Source organism: Tupaia chinensis, unplaced genomic scaffold (genome assembly GCF_000334495.1).
Source record: "Tupaia chinensis unplaced genomic scaffold, TupChi_1.0 Scaffold000047_1, whole genome shotgun sequence".
Taxonomy (NCBI): domain Eukaryota; kingdom Metazoa; phylum Chordata; class Mammalia; order Scandentia; family Tupaiidae; genus Tupaia; species Tupaia belangeri.
The window spans coordinates 1058873-1065671 of record NW_006159505.1 but is presented as its reverse complement, the minus strand read 5'-3'; the positions used below and the strand labels follow the sequence as shown (position 1 = coordinate 1065671).

Sequence of the window (6799 nt, the reverse complement as noted above, 5' to 3'; positions counted from 1 at the left end):
ACCCGAAGTTGACACCAGGGGAGTTCAGCGACAGCCATTTCGCTAACTGCTGGTCCCAACAATAAAGGAATTTTTACCTATTTTTAAAAATGTAATAACTCACGCTGGGTGCATGTGCGTGCATGCCCAAGATCCTGGGAGGAGAATGGAGGAGAAGGGAATGCAGCATGGCCGTCCTCCCTCGGGGGGTGATATCTTGCTTTCTGTATCTCCGTTTCTCTAGTGAGTGCATGCCCTATAGCAAAAATCTCTCTATATATAAAAAAAAATAATAATAACAATAATAAATAAAAGTAAATAATTAAGTTTTTTTTTTTTTTTGGAATTGTACAACATATGGCCTTTACATTGTGCACAATGGAATTGTACAACATATGGCCTTTACATTGTGCACAATGGAATTGTACAACATATGGCCTTTACATTGTGCACAATGGATTATATATGAATTTGTTCTGGACATTGTGCACAATGGAATTGTACAACATATGGCCTTTACATTGTGCACAATGGAATTGTACAACATATGGCCTTTAGTCTAGCTTCTTTCACTTAATATGTTTTCAGATTTCATCTATGTGCAGTAAGTATCAATATTTGCTTTTTCTGACTGAATAAGATCCCATAGTATGAGGGGCTGGCTGGTGGTATGGTGGTTGTAGTGCTGGACTCTCACATGGCCAGTCACAGTTCGCGTCTCAGACCTGGTGGCTTGCTTTCTCATTCTCCCTTTCTTTCTGTCTGTCTCTCTCTGGTCAAATTAAAATAAATGAATGAATAAATAAAGTTAAATAAATAGTAAAAAAAAAATCCATAGTCTAGGTATACAACATTTTCATTATCCATTAACTAGCTGATGGGCATTTGGGTTGTTTCCATTTTTTAGCAGCTACAAATAATGCTGCTATGAACGTTTGTGTTCAAATTTTGGGGGCTATATGATGTCTTTTTTCTTTGGTTTATACCTAAGAATGAAATTGCTAGGTTATATGGAAGAATTCTATGTTCAGATTTTTTTCCCCACTTGTCAAATTCCTTATTTCTGATTTCGTGTATGTGTGTGTGTGTTTTTTATAATACAAATCCATTTTTATTCATTTATGTTTCATTATTTTAAACCCTTGAGGGGTACAGCATCACACAGATTCTGTGTCCAATGACCTTAGCAGGAAGATTGCTTCGAAATTTGGCTCGAACCATGCCACTGTTTCCATGCGCTCGGGTAACCTTTCCCCAGATGACTCTGGTTTTATTTGGTTTGCCACCAGTAGTCACCGTGTTGTTTTTTGCTTTGTACACATAAGCACACCTCTTGCCTAAATAGAATTCCATTTCACCTTCGATTCCATAAACACCTTCAATTTTAAGAAGAGCTGTGCGCTCCCTTTAGTTCCTGAGACCCCTCTCTTTTTTTTTTTTAAGAGGTTTTTGCTATAGGGCACGTGCGCTCGCCAGACAGACAGAGACAGAGAGACAGAAAGCGAGAAATCACCCCCCAAGGGGGATTGCCACACCGCAATCCCTTCTCCTCTGTTCTCCTCTCAGGATCTTGGACACGCACGCACACGTACCCAGTGTGAGTTTTAAGCCACCGGGTCCAGGACGCGAACTGCAGTTGACTACATGGGAGTCCAGCGACATAGCCATTACGCTAACTGCTGGTCCCTGAGACCCCTCTTATAGCCAGCAAAAATGGCCTTGGATAATAGCCTTCCAGACATAGTTGCCTTTTAGACGTCCTGTTCCCAGGTGGCCTCCACAGGCTCCAAGATGGCCTGATTTTTGTGGTTTTAAAGAGTATTTTAATTTTAAAAAATAGTTTGTTGGGCCAGCCAGTGGCATTGTGGTTAAGGTGAGTGGATCCCATATGGTCTACTTTGTGGTTCCAGTCCCAGACCCAGCAGATTAAAAATCACACCAGGTGCGTGTGCATGCGTGCCTAAAATACCAAGAAATGAATGGGGGAAAAGGGATTGTGGCATGGCCATCCTCCCTGGGGAGTGATTTCTCACTGTCCTGTCTCTTTTTCTCTCTCTGGTGAATGAATGTACCCTATTGCAAAACTAAAAATAAAAAAACTTATTGAAGTGAAGTTCCCCTAATATAATTTTTTAATTATTATTATTTAACTTTGTTTATTTATTTATTTTAATTTGACCAGAGAGGGACAGAGTTAGAGAGAAAGAAACAGAGAGAGAGAAAGTGAGAAAGCAAGCTGCCAGGTCTGGGACTCGAACCGTGGTCAGCCACGTGGGAGTCCGGTGCCCTTAACCATCATGCCCCCGTCCCCTAAAGTTTTAATACTGAACAATTCAGTGACATTTAGTACATCTACAACACTGTGCAACTACCACCTCTCTGTAGTTCTAAACATTTCCATCACTCTAAAGTAAAGCCCCACATGTAAGAAGTATCTTTCTGGTCTCTTCCCCCAGCCTTGGTAACCAGCAATCTGCATTATGTTTCAGTGGGTTATCTACTCTGGATGTTTCATATAAATAGATTATATGAGATGTGTGCTTTCATGTCTGACTTTTTTTCACTTAGGATATTTTATTTTTAAAAAACTTTTATGTATTGTGATTTTCAAGCCACTGGGTCTGGGATTCACACTTCAGTGGACCATGTGGAAATCCAGCACCTTAACCACCACACCACCTGCTAGCCCCACTTAGCATATTTCAAAGGTTGGGGTTGGCAGATGAAGTGGTGGTTAAAGTACTGGACTCCCACATGGGTGACCACAGTTCAAGTCCTTGTCCTGGAAGCTCATTTCCACACTCTCTCTCTGTCTGGTCAAACTGAATGATGATAATAATAAGTAAATGAAAATAAAATAAATAATTCTTTGAAATAAGTATTCATTAGAGTTGTGCTGTGTATTAATACATCCTTTTTAAAAATTTTGTTAGTTTTTTAAAAATTTTTATTTTATTTTATTTATTCATTCATTTATTTTTTTAATTTGACCAGAGAGAGATAGAGGGTGAGAGTGAGAGAGAGAGAGGAAGTGAATAAGCAAGCCACCAGATTCAGGACTCGAACCCTAGTCGGCTATATGGGAGTGTCCAGCACCTTAACCACCATGCTATCTGCTGGTCCCCTAAAAATTTTATTGTTAGTTTTATAATTTGCCAGAGGGCACATGGGCTCACCAGAGACAGAAAGGGAGAAAGCAACCCCAATGGGTTGTTGTCATGCCACACTCTTCTCCTCCATTTCTCCATCCTGTCACGATTTGGGGCACACACACACACACACACCAGCATGTCTTCCAAGCTGCTGGGTCTGGGATTTGAACCATGCAATCAGCCAAGTGCAGTCTAGCTTCCTTAACTACCAGGTCACAGGGTTAGCCCAGTATTTTATTTTTTAAATAGATCAATAATATCGTACAGTATGGATATAAGACATTTTATTTATTCCTTCACTGGTTGCTGAACATTTGAGATGTTTCTTTTGGCTATTGTGAGTAGTGCTGCCATGAACACGCATATACACATACCTGTCTGAGTATCTGCTTTTAGTTCTTCTGAGTATATACTAGGAGTGGAATTTTGGACTCATACGGTAACTCTACATTGAAGTGGCCACATCATTTTACATTCCCTCCAGCAGTGTATGAGGGCTCCAATTTCTCCACATCCTTGCTTTCATTTTTTAAAAAATTATTTATTTAATTTTATTTATTGTTATTATTTTTTTAAAGAATTATTTTATTTAACTTTATTTATTTATTTAAATTTGACCAGAGAGTGACAGAGAGAGAGGGAGAAAGTGCGAAAGCAAGCCACCAGGTCCAGGACTCGAACTGTGGTTGGCCATGTGGGAGTCCAGTGCCCTTAACCACCACGCCACTAGCCAGCCCCATATTGTTATTTTTTTTAAAGAATTATTTATTTTAATTTTATTTATTAATTCACTTATTTTAATTGGACTAGAGAGAGACACAGAGAGAGAGAGAGAGAAGGAAAGTAAAAAAGCAAGCCACCAGGTCCGGGATTCAAACCGCGCTCAGCCATGTGGGAGTATCCAACACCTTAACCATCACACCACCTGCTGGCCCTTATTGTTATTATTTTTTAATTTGACTAGAGAGAGAGAGAGAGAGAGAGAGAAGGAAAGTGAGAAAGTAAGCTACCAGATCTGGGACTTGAACCATGGTCAGTCAGCAATGTGGGAGTCTAGCACCTTAACCACCATGCCACCTACCAGCCCCCTTGTTTTTGTTTCATGTTATAGCTGTCCTACAGGATGTGAAGTGGCATCTCATTGGTTGGTTGCTTGTTTAATAACTGCCAGAGGACAAGTGCACTAGCCAGTCAGAGGGGGCCAAATTAGGGAGAGATCAGGTACATCACAGTTGGGTGTGGTGAAGCCACAATCTCTTTTCCTCCATTTCTCCATCCTGTCAGGATTTGGGGCAGAACCTACATGTGCCCACTGTATTTTTCCAGCCTCTGGGGCTAGGATTCAAACCGTGATTAGCCATGTGGAATCTAGCTCACTTAACCACTAAACTATGAAGTTGCCTCGCTTCTTTTTTTCTTTTTAATTAAAAAAAGGTTTTTTTCTTTACTCTATTTATGATCAACTACATGCATGCACAGGAGAGAGAAAGAGTAGTTTTCTCTGCAGGGTTTAGTTTTACTGTGATCCCCTTCCTCCAGTTCCTCAGCCCATCAGATCTTGGACACTCAGGCACATGTCTGGCATATCTCAGGTTGAAATCTGAACTGAGGTTATCATGTGGGGTCACTTGAGCAATACAGTACCACACTACCACAGAAGGCAATCCCTTCCTTCTCCATGGAGTGGGCCTTCCTGTACATTATTAGCTTACCAAACTATCATGCTAAGCAATACCTATATAGGAACAGTAGAGTTCACACAGATGAAGAGAGAAAATGAAAACATTTCAGGCCAGATGAGCAGCAGATGCAAAAGTATGAGGCCAGGAAGTGCTCAGTGTGTCTAATAGTACAAACTGTGGCTCAAAGAAATGTAGATCAATAACGATTTAATGACTCTTTGCCAACAGAGTGGGACTAGAGCAAGGTGGGGGATCAAGGTGGGTAGTTTAAAGACATCCATGTTGGATGTCTTTGTCATGAAAGAGATCCCTGAGGGACCAGCAGATGGTGTGGTGGTTAAGGTGCTGGACATTCTCACATGACTAACCACAGTTCGAGTCCCGGACCCGGTGGCTTACTTTATTACTTTCCTTCTTTCTCTCTCTGCCTCTCTCTAGTCAACTTAAAATAAATGAATGAATAAATGTAAATTAAATAATTCTTTTTTTTTTTTTTAAAGAGAGATCCCTGAGAACAAAGAGGAAGAACACTGATTTCCTGAGGCTTCCCAAGAGGGAGAAACTGAATTTGACCTGAAGCTAGATGTTTTTAGCACTATCTATGTTCCTGCTGCTGCTGCTTTTTTTAGATTTTTGCCATAGGGTGGGTGCACTTTCTGGGCAGAGAGACAGAGGGAAAATGAGAAATCATCCCACAAGCGGATGGCCACACCACAATCCCTTCTCCATTCTCCTCTTAGGATTTTGGGCATGCAGGCAACAAGTGCCCAGTGTTATTTTCAAGTTGCCGGGTCTGGGACTTGAATAGCACAGTTGGCTATGTGGGAGACCAGCACCTTAATCACCATGCCATCTATTGGCCCGTCTGTGTTCTTGCTTCCTTTTTATTTTTTAAGAATTATTTTATTTGACTTTATTTATTTTTCTTAATTTGACCAGAAAGGTTTAGAATGAGAGAGAGAGAGAGAAAGTAAGTCACCAGGTTCAGGGTTCAAACCATGGTCGGCCATATGGGAGTCTAGTGCCCTTAACCACTATGCCATCTGCCAGCCCCTGCTCTTGCTTTTTAAAAAACTATCTATTATTGGGAACCAGCAGTTAGCATAATGGCTATGTCGCTGGACTCCCACGTAGTCAACCACGGTTCGCGTCCTGGACCCGGTGGCTTAAAACTCACACCGGGCGCATGTGCATGCGTGCCCAACATCCCGAGAGGAGAATGGAGGAGAAGGGATTGCAGCGTGACCGTCCCCCCTGGGGGGTGATTTCTTGCTTTCTGTCTCTATGTCTCTCTGTCTGTCTGGCGAGTGCATGCACCCTATAGCGAAAAACCTCTCAAAAAAAAAAACTATTTATTATTATTTTTAAATTTTGTATAGGACATGTACACTCACCAGAAAGAGAGAGAGCAGTAAAATGAGAAAGCAAGCTGCCAGGTTTGGGACTCAAACCGTGGTTGGCCATGAGGGAGTCCAGCATCCTATCTACCATATTACCAGCTGACCCCTATGTTCCTGCTTCTTACCATAGCCATGCTCACTGTCCCCCACCACTAGCAGATGTAGGGGATTTTTTTTTCCAGTTACTAGAGGACATATGCATTTGCCAGAGACAGAGAGACAGAGATAGAGCTAGAAAAAAAGCACCGCCCCCATGAGGTATGGTCATACTGCAGTGCTTTCTCCATTTCTCCATCTTAACAGATTTGGGGCACACAGGTTGGGGCTGTGATTGGAACCATAGTCAGCCATGTGTGATCTGGCTCCCCTCACCCACTGGGGTAGGGGACCAGCTCCCTAGCAGGCCTTCTTTTTTTCTTTTTTTTTTTCCAATTTATTTATTTGCATTCATTCACTGTACATCATTACAGCATACAAAATGAGATTTTCCATCCAGAGTACACTGTATATTGTCTCAATCAAGCACATCAACAAACATGTTATTATTAGCAAATGATCTTCCATTTCTTGTTTTCTGTATGTTTTG

At 41.3% G+C, this 6799-nt stretch overlaps 1 protein-coding gene across 9 annotated transcripts in view; it reads left to right on the top strand.

Moving 5' to 3' along the window:
• The window catches only part of PGAP2 (post-GPI attachment to proteins 2), a 48732-nt gene that overhangs the window by 6750 nt on the left and 35183 nt on the right, over positions 1–6799 (top strand). The gene's annotated exons all lie outside the window — the stretch shown is intronic.